Here is a 17,737-nt window from a genome sequence, read left to right on the forward strand (position 1 = left end):
CTTAGGGACATGGTGTAGTGGGCATGGTGTGTTGGGTTGACGGTTGGACTTGATGATCTTAGAGGTCTTTTCCAACCTTAATGATTCTATGATTCTTTGTTCTGAGAAGAAGATCTGATACACTTTATATACAAAGCTTCACATTTAAGTAAGGACAGAGAAATTGAAATGCTACTAGTGGTATCTGCCATATGGTATAATGAACATTGCTGTGGTACCTTCATTGCATAATGTCACCACTTGCATATTTACCTTCTGAGCATCTGTGTTATATTAACTATGTTTTTTCTGCTTAATGGATCTTCACGGCTCTACTTCCATTTAAACACAGAACCCTTTTTACATGGCCTAAGTGCTACAAAACAGCCTTTCTATAAATTAAAGTCAGCCCATGTGCATCTGCATTTGGGAATGCTTCTGAAAGGGTTTTAAAAGCAATCAATTACAATAATTCATACATTTAAAGATGTAACTCCAACAGTCAATCCAACTTTTCCTCTCATTATAAGGTAAATGTGAATGCCAGCTTGTTACTATTCCTGGGGTTTGTCTCTGCACAGTGATGGTACAATTTTAAGTGGAAGTGTGGAACATATTTCATGTTTGTCTATGCATTTTTTAGTTCACTTGGATTATGATACCTTTGAAATTAAAGTGCAGCACCAGTTCCTGAATGATTTAACATGTAGACATTTTTACTCTGAAGTAGGAACAACTCGTTCTTGTTTATCTTAATCCAAAATTGAGTTATATCAAATTGGAGCAGGTTCTCATCATCTGGAATAAAAATACCCAGGTCATACCCTGATGTAGGAATATCAGTTACTGAACTAACGTGCAGACTAAGACTTAATTAAACACATAACATTCTTTATAGGTAGATCAGGCCTGACATCCTACATTTCCCGTTCCTACAGCATGGGCACCTTTGTGGCAATGAGGCTAACTGGAGCCTCACTGCATAACCCCTGTACACCCCGCAAAAATAGTCACGGTCCCACTCCTTCAGTGAGCAAGTGATCGATTGCTGCTCTGCAGCAGGGAACCGCACAGCCTTCAGACTATTCAATAGATTGTATGTGGCAAAAAGGGAACACTGCGCAAAGGGTGTGAATGAGTCATTCGACATTTCGGGTTGACTGAAGTCATTCTGCTACATTTATTTCTAATCTTGATGTGCTATCCACATTTGCATCTTAAGCAGGATGGGAAGAAAGAGATTTAAATTATTTGCTACAATACACATGCGGAAAACAGCAGACTCTGCATGTGCATGAGAATGTGGGATTACATGCATGACTGGGTGAACGCAGCATCATGTGAAGTGCCTTTTCTACCCTCATACAGGAGTAGGCATTCTTCATGCAAGCCTGAATACATTTGAGCAGAAGTATGTTTGAACATGTGTATCTCTAGGGATCTGTTTATAAATGAAAGATGTTCATTTCCAGTGTGCCTGAATGGAGGAACGAGGTTCCACGAGCATACTTCAGGTGGTGTGCTTGTTGTGTTTTCTTTGACAAATCCGAGCAACTGTGAATGAGCTGGTCTGTGTACACTTGGAGGCTAGGTACGTGTGTTGTGTGCATGTGGGTGACAAGGAGCACCCATGAGCATGAGCAGGTGTCAGTTAAAGCTGGAATTCATATATTAGTCAAACCACATCATCAGTGAACCACCTACTTAAAGATTTCCATGGAAAGAATACATGGCAACCTCTCAAAGTATGATCTGGCCTAACACTATGCTCCTTCACTCCTGGTCATAATTCCAGTTTAAAGCGCAATTTTGCTTAGAGTCTGACTACTTATAGCTCACCCTGAAGTCTGTTTGATCCATGCATATTTAGCAACTTTAAGCATTAAGCCATTTTAAAGTACTTGCTCACCTCTGAGGCTTAGGAGCCTCAGTTCAAGCACTTGGGTTTGAAACTCTGGACAAAGACACTGACTTAGCTCTCATTTAAGAAAAAAATAGCTATCAGTATGGAGACAAAGATCCTAATGAAATGCCTCACAGGAAGTATTTCCCGAGGGTGAAGAGGCAAACAAAGATACTTCATAAGATACTCAAGGCTATGTCACAAGGACTCAGTGCTTTAAACTGAAGATGGAGAATCTCGCTGTGAATATGGAATCAGTGGGCCACACACGAACTAATTCTTGAGGAGATGAAATATCAGTTGGGTGGGGCAAGCAGAGGTCTGGTATCTTGCCTCAAGCTACAATCAGTCAGGTTTGGTTTTGCACAGAGCTAACAATGTGTTTGCATCCAGAGCAACAGACTCGCAGAATGTCGCATAGGTAAAGGGCACTGCCAAAACCTGCGTTGTTATTTTTATTTTTTTGGTAATGTCCAAATTATTGTGTCCTTCAAATTATTAAGAATTGCTTACTGCATAAAGCATTGTAGATCCTCCCCCCCACCTCTATTCTGCAAGTTATTGATACCACACTCAATTAACCTTGGTGAGTGAATATAGGATAGACATTGTCTCTCTCAGTTTCAGTCTTTTTTGCTCAGTGCCACAGTTTGCATACAAACCACTGAATGGTGGTACTTAAATCTCCAAGTAAAATTGCTTTAACGGAAACAAAAGTGGACATTCATGATGTTTGTATTCATATTAAGTCTCATATGCTTCATTATCTGAAAGCCTAAACATTGGGCCTACTCTACGCAGATTCTGTCCTATTAAATAAAGAAGTGAGTGCAATTCTGGTTCAAAAAGTTTAGAGAAAATGTATTCTTACATTTGTTTAGGTGGCAACTGCAGGTGTATTGTTGCAATTCCAACTTACTCACGGTGCTTATATTGGCTTTGTAGAGAAGATAAAAAGGAATGAGATGGAAATTCAATTTTTATTAGTGAGTCCACTCCATGGCACACTTCTTGAAGTACATAAAGGTCTGGCAGCCATTGGAACTGGTGATGGAATGAGGGGAGACTCCGCACAAAAGGACTCTGCATAACCCATAATGGTCTTGAGTAGCAGTGGGAACTCTGTATGTGCTGAGGATATCATAGCATAGGTAATCAGGGCAGAGGCACAACATGATCAACGACAGCTACAAACCAGTTCACAGATCCCCTGAGAACTGGCTTTCATCCCACCAGCTCACTTAACCGTGAGAGCACAATTATTTTACCTCGACTTTGTTCTCAGGCTGAGAAATGGGTGTGTACATATTTAAAGAAGCCAGCTGTTGCATTCAACATTACATTATGGTTTATGAGGGGAGGACGACATGCTATTTCTTCCACAACACAATAAAACATCATGCACAGTTGTTCCTACAGTTATGCTCCAGAGTACACTGTGCTGATGGCAGTGTTGCCATCTAAGAATCACCTCATGAAAAAGAGTTGAAAGGAAAAAAAAAAAAAAAACCAGGGAATTGATATCATATTGACAGTCTGTTGGATTGGTTATTGTGTTTCTATGTTATATCTCTTTTCCTTACCCTTTCACTGTCTTTCCTATTCTTAAGGCAAACTACTTGAAGCAAATGGTATTCTTCCATATGGTGCAACATAACAAAAACCAGTGGGTCAGAGCTGTTTATAGAATCATACAATAATTAGATTAAAAGGGATCTGTGGAGATAGAATCATAGAATCATAGAATCATTAAGGTTGGAAAAGACCTCTAAGATCATTGAGTCCAACCGTCAACCCAACACACCATGCCCACTACACCATGTCCCTAAGGGCCTCATCTACACGTCTTTTAAATACTTCCAGGGATGGTGACTCCACCACTTCCCTGGGCAGCCTGTTCCAAGGCCTGACCACTCTTTCAGTAAAGAAATTTCTCCTAATGTCCAGTCTAAACCTCCCTTGGCGCAACTTGAGGCCATTTCCTCTCGTCCTATCGCTAGTTACTTGGGAGAAGAGACCAACACCTACCTCGCTACAACCTCCTTTCAGGTAGTTGTAGAGCGCAATGAGGTCTCCCCTCAGCCTCCTCTTCTCCAGACTAAACGGTCCCAGTTCCCTCAGCCGCTCCTCATAAGACTTGTGCTCCAGGCCCTTCACCAGCTTCGTTGCCCTCCTCTGGACACGCTCCAGCACCTCCATGTCCTTCTTGTAGTGAGGGGCCCAGAACTGAACACAGTAATCGAGGTGCAGCCTCACTAGTGCCCAGTACAGGGGCACGATCACCTCCCTAGTCCTGCTGGCCACACTATTTCTGATACAAGCCAGGATGCCGTTGGCCTTCTTGGCCACCTGAGCACACTGCCGGCTCATGTTCAGCCGGCTGTCAATCAGCACCCCCAGGTCCTTTTCCTCTGGGCAGCTTTTCAGCCACTCTTCCCCAAGCCTGTAGCGTTGCATGGGGTTGTTGTGGCCGAAGTGCAGGACCCGGCACTTGGCCTTGTTGAACCTCACAGAGTTGGCCTCGGCCCATCGATCCAGCCTGTCCAGGTCCCTCTGCAGAGCCTTCCTACCCTCCAGCAGATCAACACTCCCGCCCAACTTGGTGTCGTCTGCAAACTTACTGAAGGAGCACTCAATCCCCTCGTCCAGATCGTTGATAAAGATATTGAACAGGACCGGCCCCAGTACTGAGCCCTGGGGAACACGGCTTGTGACTGGATCATCCAGTTCAAGCCCCTGCTCACAACAGGGTTAACTTTGAAATTATACAAGATGACAATGTAACCTGATTTTTCTACAGTGACTACTCTAATGGAACACCAATCTCATTCAGGCAATGATATAAATTATGTGTATGTCTAGATCAAAGACATATGGAAAATCATCTAGGTAGAAGATCTGCATTAAATGGTTTGAAATTTCCTTTCAATATGCGTTCATAAGATGATATTGACTTCAGTGCTAGACTCCAATTATACAACTGCATATTATCAAAACACACACTAAAATGAGGCTAGCATTACAATCATTATTTCCTGACTTCTGTGTGCTTAACACCCTCATTATGTAACTTTAAAAAAATGATTATTCACAGATAAAATTCAGAAAATAAGGCAAAAGAGGAAAGAAGGAGAAAATTCCAGAATGGAAAAACAAATTACTTGGCTAGGCACTGTAGAAAATGCTATATGTCCTGTACCTCATACAGCCTTCAAGAGGGTGTTCCTCTTCTACATACCTTAGAAAGTCTGCAGACGAAAGTTTTGAGAGCTGCAAACTGTAGGAACCGTGCAGCTCTCACCCTTCAAGATGCATTGTGAATGTGGTAAGGGCTCTGCAGTGAGAAACCTGCCAATGGCAAGAATTACTTGTCACAAGACTTAAACAAGGCCCGTGCACTGCTACAAGGAGATTTAACCCCTCAAAATAGGGATTAGTGTGACTTCTTCTATGATGAATGGGGTGAATTTTATCCAAATTGAATACATCTAAAAACATTATCAACACTGCAATTCTGCTTCCATATGAAAAAAACAAAGCCCTATGATGCTCACTGCACTTCCATTTTCTATTCCATTCTCTGTTAGTTTTTTCTACTCATATCTACTTCACCTGCTATGAGATTTAAGGAACTGCAATGTTCAGATTCATTATTATTGCATATCTTGCTATATTTGATTACGGTAAGCTGTCTCTTTTGTCTTGAAGATGTGCCTTGCTTTTTAGTTTAGCTTTACAAAAATAGTTATATTTAATAAAGTGATCATCTTTGTAAAAGAAGCTAATCCCCAAATATCCCCAAAGCATTCACTGAATTTTGGGATACTGTTTCCTTGGTTGCTCTGTCTGAAAGTGGTTGGACTTTGCTCATCTCTGCAGCTGGTCAAGGGAAGAGTTAGATGCTCAGCCGTTTGAAAGCTCAAGTCAATTAGGCTCAAGTCAATCAAAAGATTGCATAGCAGAAGTTGATACATTCAAAACCACCCCCTTAAAAATGTCATGCCAGGATTGTTTAGACTGAACAGGAGAACAACATTTCAAAAGAAGATCCTGCTCAAAAGCCAAAAAACATTTCAAGCAAAAAAGTAAAACTAAACATACCGAACAGAAACTGTTCAAAACAACAGTATTCATTAAGAAAACAACCACTGTTCACCCCAAGAGACTCCCAATGCATTTCACCAGTCATGAATTAAATTCAGACTCACTTTGTATTTCTGGTATCCTGATAGGCTTCATCGGAGGGGGATGCAGCTGTGCTAGGCACTGCTGTAGTTTCTCCCTGGTGTGTTTTAAATGATTACAGCTGTTCCTTTGGTTTCTCTTGCTAAAACTACCCAGCACTTTAATTAAAGAAGCCCTATTATGAGCTCTTTTTTTTGCCACAGCCTCACTGAGAATAACACTTCTCTGGACACCTCTGGTATGGGTTGGATGAGCTGGTAAGCCTGAATGTTAAAATATGATGACCGTGTCCTTTGACCCGCAGCTTTACCCTGGAGAGTACCTCCAGTTTAGCTGCTGCTTTCCCTGGCTCTGTATCTATCCCTCCACCTAACAATGAAATCCATCCTCCAGTGCTTTTCAGCAGTGCACAGCAGGTTAGGAGCAGAAGCAACAACTGCCCAATTAAAATCAAAATGTCAGATGTGCAGAAGGCAAACTGAAATCTGCCTGGGCTATCAAGGCAAACACCTTTAGACTTATGCAATTAGCTGAAGGATAATTGATGACCACAGGCAATCAACCTACAGTTGTGGGTCTCGTGCAAGAAATGTGCTAAGGCGTATTATTCAGTATTGACTTAGAAGAAAGGGCTTGATTCTCTCCGAGTCACTAACACCATCTCCTGAAGTGCTGGGAGGGTGCAGGTTTCCTTAGAAATCTCCCCTAAATTACCAGATGAAATCACAAAGTGCTTAGAAGACTCAAAGCAGTGGCTACAAGTGTGCTACGATTCCCAGTGTCTCTGTAAGTTATGGTGTACAAAGAATGGTAAAAGCTCTTTAGCTGGCTGTGGAGAGGAAAGGAATCCTTCAGTTGAGAGTGGTACCCCTGATTTATTACAGCGAGACAATAATAATACAGGTAAAAGCAGGTGTGGGGAGCTTTGAAGTGCTACCAAAGAGATAGAAATCAAGCCAGAAAAAGGAACTCTTATTCTGGAGTACCAATGGCTACCTGAAAAACTGTCCTGAAACAACTGCCCTGGTACAACCACACCGGGAGAGCTCCTCATTCAAAGAAGCCCTTCATCTTTCCTCCCTTCTACTTCTCACTCTTCATTTACCTTTCTCTTTAGAAGGAGAGCTTGCTGAGACCTGGGTTTTCTTCTGCTATGACTTTGCCTGCACCTTAAGAACTGATGTGTTTAGTTGTTTTTGTTTCTTTTTTTTTAATCAAGACAGCTACTGCATAGTAAATTCCCAATGGAATTATTACCTTGATGTAGCTGTTTGAGGTACCTTCCAGGCAGATGTATTATATTGACCACAGCTAGCCACATTGCCATAATATCACCTGTGCTTTCTCTTCCCTGAGAACTCCACACTGAGGAATATACCTGGAGTAAACCACTTGAATATTAAAGTACTGCTTGTTTTTGGCAATGAAGACATAATCTCTGTCAGTGCAGAACATCCAGTGTCTGAAAGTCAGTTGAAACCTGAGTAAAAGAACTAATTAATAATAAAGCTCAGGATGCTTAAAGAGCTGACCCTCAGAAGCCCTAGAGATGTAAGAAAATATTCCTAAACCCATTCTTCAGTTGCATTTATTAATGAATGATTAATTTCTACGGACATCATCTTGTGGTTGCTTCAACCCCGTTTCCCACAGTGACCTCAACAGTCAAGGGGAGCAAACCAGAACAGTGTTGAAAACCAGTTAAAAAAAAAAAAATTAATTAGTATATACTATGGAGAGGTACTTGTCACGTCTGTGTACTTACAGCTGATCTGAGTTTTGCATTTAAAATAAGGATTCGGTGGTTTTGCTATGTATGAAAAGCATGGTGTACATTAAGAATTACAGCACTAATTGTAAGGGTACGTAATGAATTTCCTGAGAAGTTACAAGTAAAATTATTCTTAAAATTATTCTTAAATTCATTTAGAACTTGGCACTTTGGGTTTGATCTTTTGTTTGTTTCGATAAGGAATTGATTAATCGAGATTTTTATTGTACTTAAAGAGCACAAAAACCTTGCATTGACAACATATGAAGATTTTTCCAAGATTTTTTTTATCTTCTTATAAAAAAATTTTCCCTTCAAAAAAACCCCGGTGTTTAATTTATTCCTTCAGATGAAGCTACGAACGGAGCTTTCAAGCTACCTGAGCTGTCCACAGCTAGAATGGCCCTTTCAAAATGTTCATCACTTCACACCAGGATTCTCGGTAGGCAGTAGAGCCTCCACCATCTTTCAACAGGGACACTTGGCTTCACTTCTGTTGGAAACAGAGGGAAGCAGCTGCTGCTCTGAATGATGAAACTTTAACTGTGAGCAGCGGTATCAACCCTACTGAGAACTGCCTTGTTATGATGTTGCGGGAAAAGAAAAATATTTTCTTGAACGTCATTTAAAGCTAATCTGACAACACAAACATTCAGAGGCTTTGATTATTGAATGGAAAAGGAGAAGATAACATTAAACCATTTAGGCATGTTGTACAGGTGTAATTACTTGGGATACAGGAGATAGCAGGATACGCTATATCAAATCAGTAGGCAAAGGATGCAAGTGCCGTACATGGCCTCTGCTGAAGGTAATGACATGATTATGACAACACCTATATAATTTTCAGCAATGCAATATTGCATGTCTATTCATGCCTTTCTACTAAAAATGTCGAAGTACTTCATGACTTCAATGAATTAAGATTCACGTTCTGTTCAATATGGGAAAATATTTTCAGACTAGATTCAGTTCTCTTTGACAGTAGAGTAAATCGGGAGAATTTTTGTTTGCTTTGATGGATTTAATCTCAGAGATCTGTTACACTATTAGGATTACCAAGAAAGGAGAATCCAAGCATATAATGGTTCAACGATGGCATTATTTCTGTCTATCAGTGTAATGATAATAGAGTTTGAAACGTGGTAATACAACTTGAAACTGTAAACTAATTATCTTATTAGAGTTAGAAAGTGTTTGTTCCATTCCCGCATAGAGCTCTGCACACTTGGTTGATAGAGGGTTCGGTCACCTTTCTCAGAATCATTATGTTTCGACCACTATTTGGGTAGCATACTGGATGTGACAAGCAGTCTGATCTGGTACAGCAAACGCTGTGTACAAACAGTCAGACAGAATATCTCCAGTATCCTATCTTTATACACTATACACTTCTGCATGAAAAAAACAATTACCAGGGCACATTCATGCACAGAGACAATTTCAGAAGTTTGTCCACATCCTAAGATAATCCCTGTTTAGATTACAGGGTTATGAAGTGTTTCTCTTGTGCCAGAACTCAGCTGTAGCTTGGAGTGGCTATGACTGGAAACACGATGTTATTTATGTGGCTAGTTTTTGAAAAATAAAAAAGGAATGCCGGAGCTCTGAGGGCTAGAGTTTGTACTCCGAGGGTTACTGGTGGATTTGTCATGATGAGGTAATAAAAAAAAAATTGGGGAACTAGAAACGAAAATCTAGAGAACGTAAGGCATACAGTGCCTCAGGGAAAAAAATGGCATGTAATTAGTACTGTACACTGCTCCGAAGAGGGAGAAGGATGAATCTCGGAGCTCCAAGAGAAGGAAAAAAGAATTTCATCATGTATTGGCGCATACTGTTCATTTAGGCATTCGAGTAATTTTCTTTCATCTCATAATATTTTGCAGTACTGACCTGTGAACTTAGTGCCAGGATAATGTGTCCATTCTTAGCAAGCTTATTCCTCAAAGGTTACTCTCCGCTGCTTAAATGTTATTTAAATGGTATTTTAGCATGGTTCTCTAATTAGCAGAACAATTAAAAAAATTTAAGGCTACAGGAAGAACTCAGACCCTTCCAAGATCACTTTTTTTTCCTCATCTATTTGAAATCCTTTTAGAAACAGTATTTACAGCAACTACACTTCAGAGATAGTGTTCTGGGCTAAAGCCAAAAGAAAAGAAAGGTGCCCTTCCTCTCATCCAGATTACCCAGCTAGGTAAGTCCGACATCCATGGGACAGTAGCGACCAAACATCAGAAACATTTGAGTAAAGCATCAACCCACTAGAATGGCTATATCATGGGAATCAGTTTGTACTTTGAAGCATGAAGACTATAGTACATACACTTGTTAGCCTAGCTAATATCACTACCAATTCTACTCATGTTTGTGCAAGTCTCTCTCTCTCCCCCCCCTCTCTCTTTTAAAAAAGTGCTTATTTGAAATCATGTTTAAAATTAGACTGTCACTATAAAATGCAGAAACAAGGCAGCCTTGTCTAGTGATGAATAAAGAAGATCAAGAATCCAGTTTCCATGCCCAGCTCAGCTAAAGATTTGCTGTGCATCCCTGGGCAAGTCACTTCACCACTTTAGGACACACCTAAAAAGTACGGTGTAGCCATACATGGATATTTAAATGGAATGGGGTACCGAAAACCATAAAGCTGCCTTCTCAGGAGGCCAGTTCATTTTTGCAGATTGTCAAGTTAGTTAAGCTAGTATGGCTTTAGTGCTTCTGTCATCTCAATGTCATTACATTCGTGTACGTGGACCTGATTATAGTTATAAAGTGAGAGTTATAAAAAGCCTGTCTTAAGGGCAAATGGGCAAAATGCCCATCAACAGGCAAAAATGTGTGTAGACATTAAGATAAGAGTCTTCTACAGGCAAGGCAAAGTTACTGCCATATAACCCCTGATGGTAATAGACTTCCTTTGCTGCTGCCCAAACATACAAAGAATGGTGGAAAACTAAGCTGAAAAGACTAAGAAGTCTCCTTCAAGGGAGCTGCAAAATAAAGATTTTTTGAAAGATACCAAGGGATTTATGGATACTATTTGCGCTGACTGGAATTGGCTTGCAGCCAGCCCTGAGCTTTAGATCAAGTGTGTGACAATCATTATATTGTGTGTAGCAATTTGAGGAACTGAAAGAAGACAGAATAGCTACGTTCCTCTTAAACCAAAACCAGACTCTAGAGAGAAGCGAGAAAGGTAGGAAGACGGGGCTGTATTATATTGTAAAAACTAAAGAAACTGAAATGAGCCCCAAAGACATAGGCATATCAAGTGTTGATAGCAATACTTCATTACTGCTAAAACATACGGCATTTTCTCAGCCACAGAGGGTAGGCCCTTCTGACTAATATCAGAGACTGAACTTGCCAGTGAGTGTATTTTATGGTATATATCTTACAGCTCAACTAAGAGGAGAATTTCAAGTGAAAATACTGTTAAGGGAAGAAACATAGTGAAGGGAATGAAGATAATTTTCATTATGTCAGGCAGTAAAAATAAACCAAAAGAGACTGCCTACAGCAGTAGTTCCAGACCTGTGGCTTAATAGCAACCTTTTGCCTGCCAAAATTTCAGATATTGCTTGTGGCCACAGAGAGCTGCTGTCAAGCTACAAATTGATGAGGAGGTCAAAGTATAACATCGTACAGAGGGCATTACATCCTCACTGCTGTTGCCCTTGAATCAGCAAAAACGGAGGGCACTGGCGTATGGTTGCAAGAGTAGAAGGTAAGTGTGGGGAAAAAAAAGAAATTCTGTGTGATTAGGTAAAGGAAGACAAAGTTTGAAAAGAAAATTGATGTCTTTTATTAGAGTAATGGCTATAACTTATAAAAACCAGACAAGCTTGCAGACACTCTGTACCTTCTGCAAACTAATGTAACAAGGTATAAGAGATCAGGACAGACAGTTAACTTGAGCAGCACAGCCCTGGTTCTCTGGGAGTTGTACAAAACTATACCTTGTGAGAGACCAATTTTTGTTTTGCCCAGGCAGATCCCTCAGTCTTAACAATTTTAGGAGATGTGTGCGAAAGGGAGAGGTAGACGTGAAAACAACTTCAAAATCCAAACAACAAAACTAAGGTAAGTTTAGATGTGTACATTTCACAATGTCTATCCATCCATCTCCAGGTTATTCTGCCTTCTTGATAAAAATGGGAATGACACACAGTGCTATTTCATGTTTAGTCTCTTATCTGTGGGATTCTCAAGTTTGGATGCAAGAAAGAAACAGAAGTAAATGTCACTAGATAGATAGGAAAGTAAGGGGACTTGCTTCACTGGGACACCAACAGCATTTTTTCACCAAGCCACTACTAAGGGAACATGTTTTCTCCATATATTTTCCACAACTCATTTCACCATCACATCATAGCCAGGGTTTATGTCCTATTCAGAAACCTGGGAGCAAAGGCTAAAGCATGGGCCTCTCTCTCCTTCCACTTACAAGTGGATGACTGGCATTGCTAGCTGCATCAGCTGCAGTCTTCCGTGCCAAAACATAACTGGTGGGCAACTCTTTCTCATCGCAAAACCCAGCTCCTCCTGCCATGCCCATTTACTAAAAACTCAGTCATTATAAAACCTTTCTTCTCCAGATGAATATAAATGTGACAGCTTCTCCTGCTGCTGCTGAAAAGAGTTTAAATTATTTTTTTTCTAAGAAAATTTTGTGCTGATAGGGTGCTACTAAATCATGTCTTGGAGACTGATGCCCTTTTGCTCACAGGTTAACTACAAGTCAAGTATTATGAACTTTCTCTACGCACACAAACACACATGAAACACACACAGACCTTGCCATACAGTTCTATAGCACTCCATTCTAAAGAAATGTCTCCTAACAATACTGTATCTTATGCTTAAAATGCATCAAAAAGCTTTACAAGAACATTAAAAAGCAATTGAGGAGAAATTACATTCATGCCTGGCCCCTCGAGACCCCACCACATTCCACAGGAGACACCAAAAGGAGGGTCAACAATGCCAGATCTACAGTTGCCAGAAGCATTTTTCTTTCTAGGCATCTTGCCCCAGTCAGTATGATCACACTGTGTGTCTCAGAGACACAATAGTTTGATCTCTGTCAGAGCAACCTTAAAGTTTCTGGAAAATCTGGATATCTCTTTACTTTGTGCTTCTGACTGAAAAAAAAAATAATTCCCCATTTATTATTTTATTTGCCCTGTTCCAATAAATACCCTCCTTCTGAGCACAGTCCTGATCTCCCATTGACAAGGAGAAAAACTTGATGCACCTGCGGTGGAAATGAAAACACACTTAATCTTGAGCCTTGTAGCTAAGACCTTACTTGTTTAACTCCGCAGAAAATGTGATGCTAATTTAGCCAACGCATCTACCCTTAAAACTTCACAGTGAAAGAAGCAAGCAGCCGAGCAGATCTGTACCTTTGAGGCAGGTGGTTGCACTCTGCTGTTTCAGGATCTGTGTTGAGACAAAGCAGTGGGGAATGGCACGAGTCTCATAACAAGATAACCAACTCGCCTCCTCTCTTCAGTGCAAGTGCTTAGCAAGGGCTGAAGTCTGCCGGGCCATGCGGGACACAGAAGTCTTTGCCACGGCACCTTCGCCTCTCCTTCTTGAAGTGCAGCCAATCAAGCCGGCAGGGTGCAAACCGCAAACCACGCAGGAACTCACAGGCACTGTAGCTTACCAAGCTGGGTGTGGGACTCAGCTTAGGGTGGTTTTATTCTCTTATTGCGAGGGTTACAGCTGCTCTAGAGCAGTTTCTCTGAATGTTACAGCTGTTTGCTGTTCCGGCTGCATGTCATGCGCTGGGGCACTCCATAACTTGCTCAACGCTCAGTTATTTAATGTATCTTCTGGAAAGCACTGGCCCCTTCGGACACAAGTAGTGATCCTCAGGAACAAGCCATCAAAGGTCTCCTAAAATGTGTCCTCTTCTCTAATATGGGGTGACAGTGATGGTCATAAGGTATCAGCATTTGAACTTGTGGAACACCTCTTCTGCCACACATCCCATTTGACATGACAGGGTCCGTGGGTGCATACACACTACAGTGCACTCACACACAAAGATGTGCTTGTATCTCTGTAAGCAAACACAGGCAAATACAAAGACTATCTTGTGCCTGTGTAGGCACAGGCCAAGAGGGATTTGATATAAGAAAGAGTCCAGGATTTCATCAGATTCTGCCACTAATGTGAACTGGGGGGCTGTCTTCAAGCTGTGAGAAAGGAGGCATGAAAATCTGATTCTTATAAGCACACAGAAAAGGCACATTTGCCTATTTAGTTGTTGCATCGGTTTAGTCACTAGCAGGGGTGCATCGCAGGAGGCCGGTGACCTGGACAGATCGATTGTGATCTTCCCAAAGCAGTGATGATTTGTCTGGCCAACACCTGTGCTATGGCTCTTTCAGATGGCAAAATATTTATGGACCACATAAATGCCATAAAAATAAAAAAACCCCTATAATTAAGACTTTATTCTCAGGTGAGTAAAGGCTGAAAAAAGACACTGCTGCATTACTGCACTAAGCTGTCCCCCTCACATCTCTGTCAGTTCCTCTTCCCGCCACCCCTACAGAAAATGGCAGGGCCTCCCGTCCCTCACAGCAGGGGCTGGAAGCCAGGGAGGGGTGGGGCTTGAGGAGTGATTGACAGCCCCTCTGAATGCAAGGACTCTATGGGGGAAGGGAGGGCTGGTTGAAAGCATTCTGATTGGATTAGGAGAGAAAGCGGGTGGGTATTTGCAGGTGATTGGCAGCAGTTTGAATCTCCCAGGGAAAAGGTTACCCAACAGTCACTGCTGTTCAGACTTCCTGAGGTAACAAGGAGCAGGGACGGGGGATAATGAGAGCGCTGGTCCTGGTGGTATGAGTCCATCCACGTGTCCACACCTACATCAACCCCATTGGTAATTAACTCCACACATTAATTACACTGGGGCAAGAGTTATCCCTGTCCTACGCTCATCCTGTCCCAGCTGGGGCTTGGCCTCCCAAAAGGCTGTTTTTCTCCCACCTTTTCTTCCCTGCCCTCAGAGCTCCAGTCCCTCCTCCTGCCTGAAGGCTGCCAGGGGCCAGCAGGGCCCCTGTGGGAGAAGGGACATGGGTGATTGGAAAACCGGTTGCTACTGGAGAGCAGAAAGCCCCCTTAGGAACCACAGCCCTTGCCCTGGCCCATGGGCTGCCTGGTACAGTGCCTGCAGCCGTTAGCACCAGGCATTTCAGAGAAAAGTAAAAAGGAATTGACATCAAGTGAAATTTCTCCCTGCAGCCATCACTCTAAGACCACTTAAAATCATAGCCTAAAAACATAATCTAAATTCTGTGTGATAGACTGTAAGCCAGGGAAGGACCATTTGCTGCAGCTGAAATAGATTCATAAATTATCAAGTTCTTGAGTCGGTGAGATCCACACACCCTGATTTCTTGAAGCTGCTTTTCTTGACTTTGTACCTGTTTGAGGTTCTGGATGGGATTTCATTTCCTTGAGTATGCTTCAGAGCCTGGCCAAATGGTCCATGCTTTTTCCAGCCTGCTGCTCAAAAGCAGCAGAAAAAAATGTTTTAACTCCTAATTATTGTTGACTTTGAAGAACAAGCAGCCAGATTGCTCAGGTTCCATCTGTGTCCCTTAAAAGAGGTGTTACAAACAGAAATGGGCAAAATTTTATTGATAATATTGAAATATCTAATATTGAAAAAAAATATTCTTAATAATATCTTTTGTCCAAAAAGTTACAGAGAAGGATTAAGCTGTTTTGTGGATTTCTATTAAATTACTCTTTTGCCATTTTTAATGGTTTAAGTACTTCCAATATGAAATGTTCTGATTTTTCAGCTTAAAACAGCTCTTTATCTCAAAATTTACTTTAATTTGAATAAAAAGATAAAAACACCTTAAGCAATAAAAAATATTTTTGGGCAAAACACAACTTTCCATTTGGCCTAAGATAAAATACTCTCAACTATTCAGCCAAAAATATTTTTTTGTTTTGCATTAGAGATGTCAATCTTGCAAGCAAACTAAAAATCAGTTATATATGCAGCATTGTAGCATTAATCACACAGAGTTGGCTCAAGAACAGAGGCACAGAATGCAAGAATCAAATGTTGATGTCTTGTCTACTAACACTAAGACCTAAACAGTGTTCAGCTTCATTTATATGACATGATTTGTCTGACATTAATTGACAAACAAAAGCAAAAGACAGGAAATTAATGCATGGCTATATCCAGGCTTCAAGCTTTTATAGTCTCAATGGCTCAATTTGAATATTATTTAAATGCAAACCAAATCTACCAAATGTTATATTTCAGTTGGGGTTTTTTGGTGGGTTTTTCTGGGGTTTTTTTTGGTTTGGCTTGTTTTTGATTTGTTTTGTTTTGTTTTTTTTTTTTTTTTTTTTTTTGGTCAGAGAAGGATCTTTTAGGCTAATAACTTGTTTTAATGATGATTCAACTATTTTGACATATTTTTATCCCTAGCACATCCTACCCTTTTAGTGTCTTAGAGTACTGGATAAATAACTACATCTGAGCATTAAGAGTGTATGATCTGTCAATGTAGAAGTCCTGTGTGGTATTGCCCCCAAAATACTTGTGTTGTAATGCCGTGTCACTGTAGTACATTCTTTTTACACCTCTGAAACATTCCTGAGCTCCTGAAGTGAGGGGGAAGTATATGCTAGCATCGTTCATGTTGTTCTTTCTGTATGTGTACAGAACTTCAAGCTGTCACTCTTGAACTTTTCGCCATTTACTAAAAACAAAGAAACAGAAGAAAACATGGCATACCCAACAAAATCCTAGACCTACAAAAATCAAACTGAGTGGGGACCCAGCTAAGGAAAATATGGGTAGTAAGTTTTCTGTTAAAGCAAGTTATGATTGCAGGAGGATTAACTAACCAACTTGTAAAACAAAGAAAATAAATGTATGCTGCCATATAACTAATGTCACAGTGCAACTCTGACAGAGAGAGAGAGAAACATACAAAGGCAAAAAGGAATCTCATGATTTAAGTTTTTAATAGCTTCATTGAAACATATGATAAAATCAGTTTCTCTCAGCAGGAGAAAGACAGATAAAAATGGACTCCATTTGAAGTACAAACAACAAAGAAACACAGAGAGTTGTAAAACATACAGCACCCTCCTCATAAAGATCCCACTTTCTCTCAGTTCCAAGCGTTTGCAACTGTCTCTCCCTGTGAAAATCTTAATTAAACCAATACATTTTCCATCTAAGTCATTAGAAGATGTGTGTAGTTTGATAAAAAGGTTAATTAGCTCTATTCTTTAAAAAATTAAAAAGGTACCATTTTGATCTTTTACTTGAAATTCATGCCTATCCTTGCATTAAAAATATCCCTCAATCTGGACTGTGGTAGCTAGCAGACGGCAGAAGCATGCTCATAAATGGGGCTGTGGGGAGGGGGCTCAGGTAGAAAACAAACATTTATTATGAATTTTAATATTTTTACCTTTTGTTCTCATAAAATGTATTACAGATTGTCTCGCTTCTTGAGGCTGGGTGTTCGTCAGGGCTTGAAATCAAATTGATACATGATGAAGGCGGACCGTTCTCTGGTGACTCAGCTGGGAATTGCACAGGAATCTACCCAGCCTGATGCTAACTAATAAAAGGAAGGGAGGGGAACAGGAACAACTCGTAAAGCTGTGAAATGACAATCCACAAGCATCATTTAAATCATTTGGAGGCTGCATTCCCTTTTTATGCTATTATTGCATTGACTAAAATGCACCTCCTATGGAGTATACCAGCTGCGAAAGTTCCAAGCCGATCAGTCTAGAAACACTGTTGTTACATTATAGCAGAGCAATTCACAGACAAATAGAAGCTCTTGTTTTAATTCCTTCACCTCTCTGCTCTTGTTCAGAGCTCT

The 17,737-nt window shown here is 40.7% G+C and overlaps 1 protein-coding gene across 2 annotated transcripts in view; it reads right to left on the reverse strand.

Moving 5' to 3' along the window:
- Positions 1-17,478, reverse strand: part of GRAP2 (GRB2 related adaptor protein 2) — a 51,727-nt gene extending 34,249 nt beyond the window's left edge. Inside the window, exon 1 of one of the 2 annotated variants that reach the window (XM_075154888.1) lies at positions 17,315-17,478. The gene's annotated coding sequence lies outside the window, so the exon portion shown is untranslated. Of the gene's footprint in view, positions 1-13,249; positions 13,470-17,314 lie in introns of those variants that run through there. The other variant, XM_075154878.1, reaches the window with a different exon arrangement.
- Between the last annotated feature and the right edge of the window lie 259 nt (positions 17,479-17,737).

This window comes from Calonectris borealis, chromosome 1 (assembly GCF_964195595.1).
Source record: "Calonectris borealis chromosome 1, bCalBor7.hap1.2, whole genome shotgun sequence".
Classification (NCBI taxonomy): domain Eukaryota; kingdom Metazoa; phylum Chordata; class Aves; order Procellariiformes; family Procellariidae; genus Calonectris; species Calonectris borealis.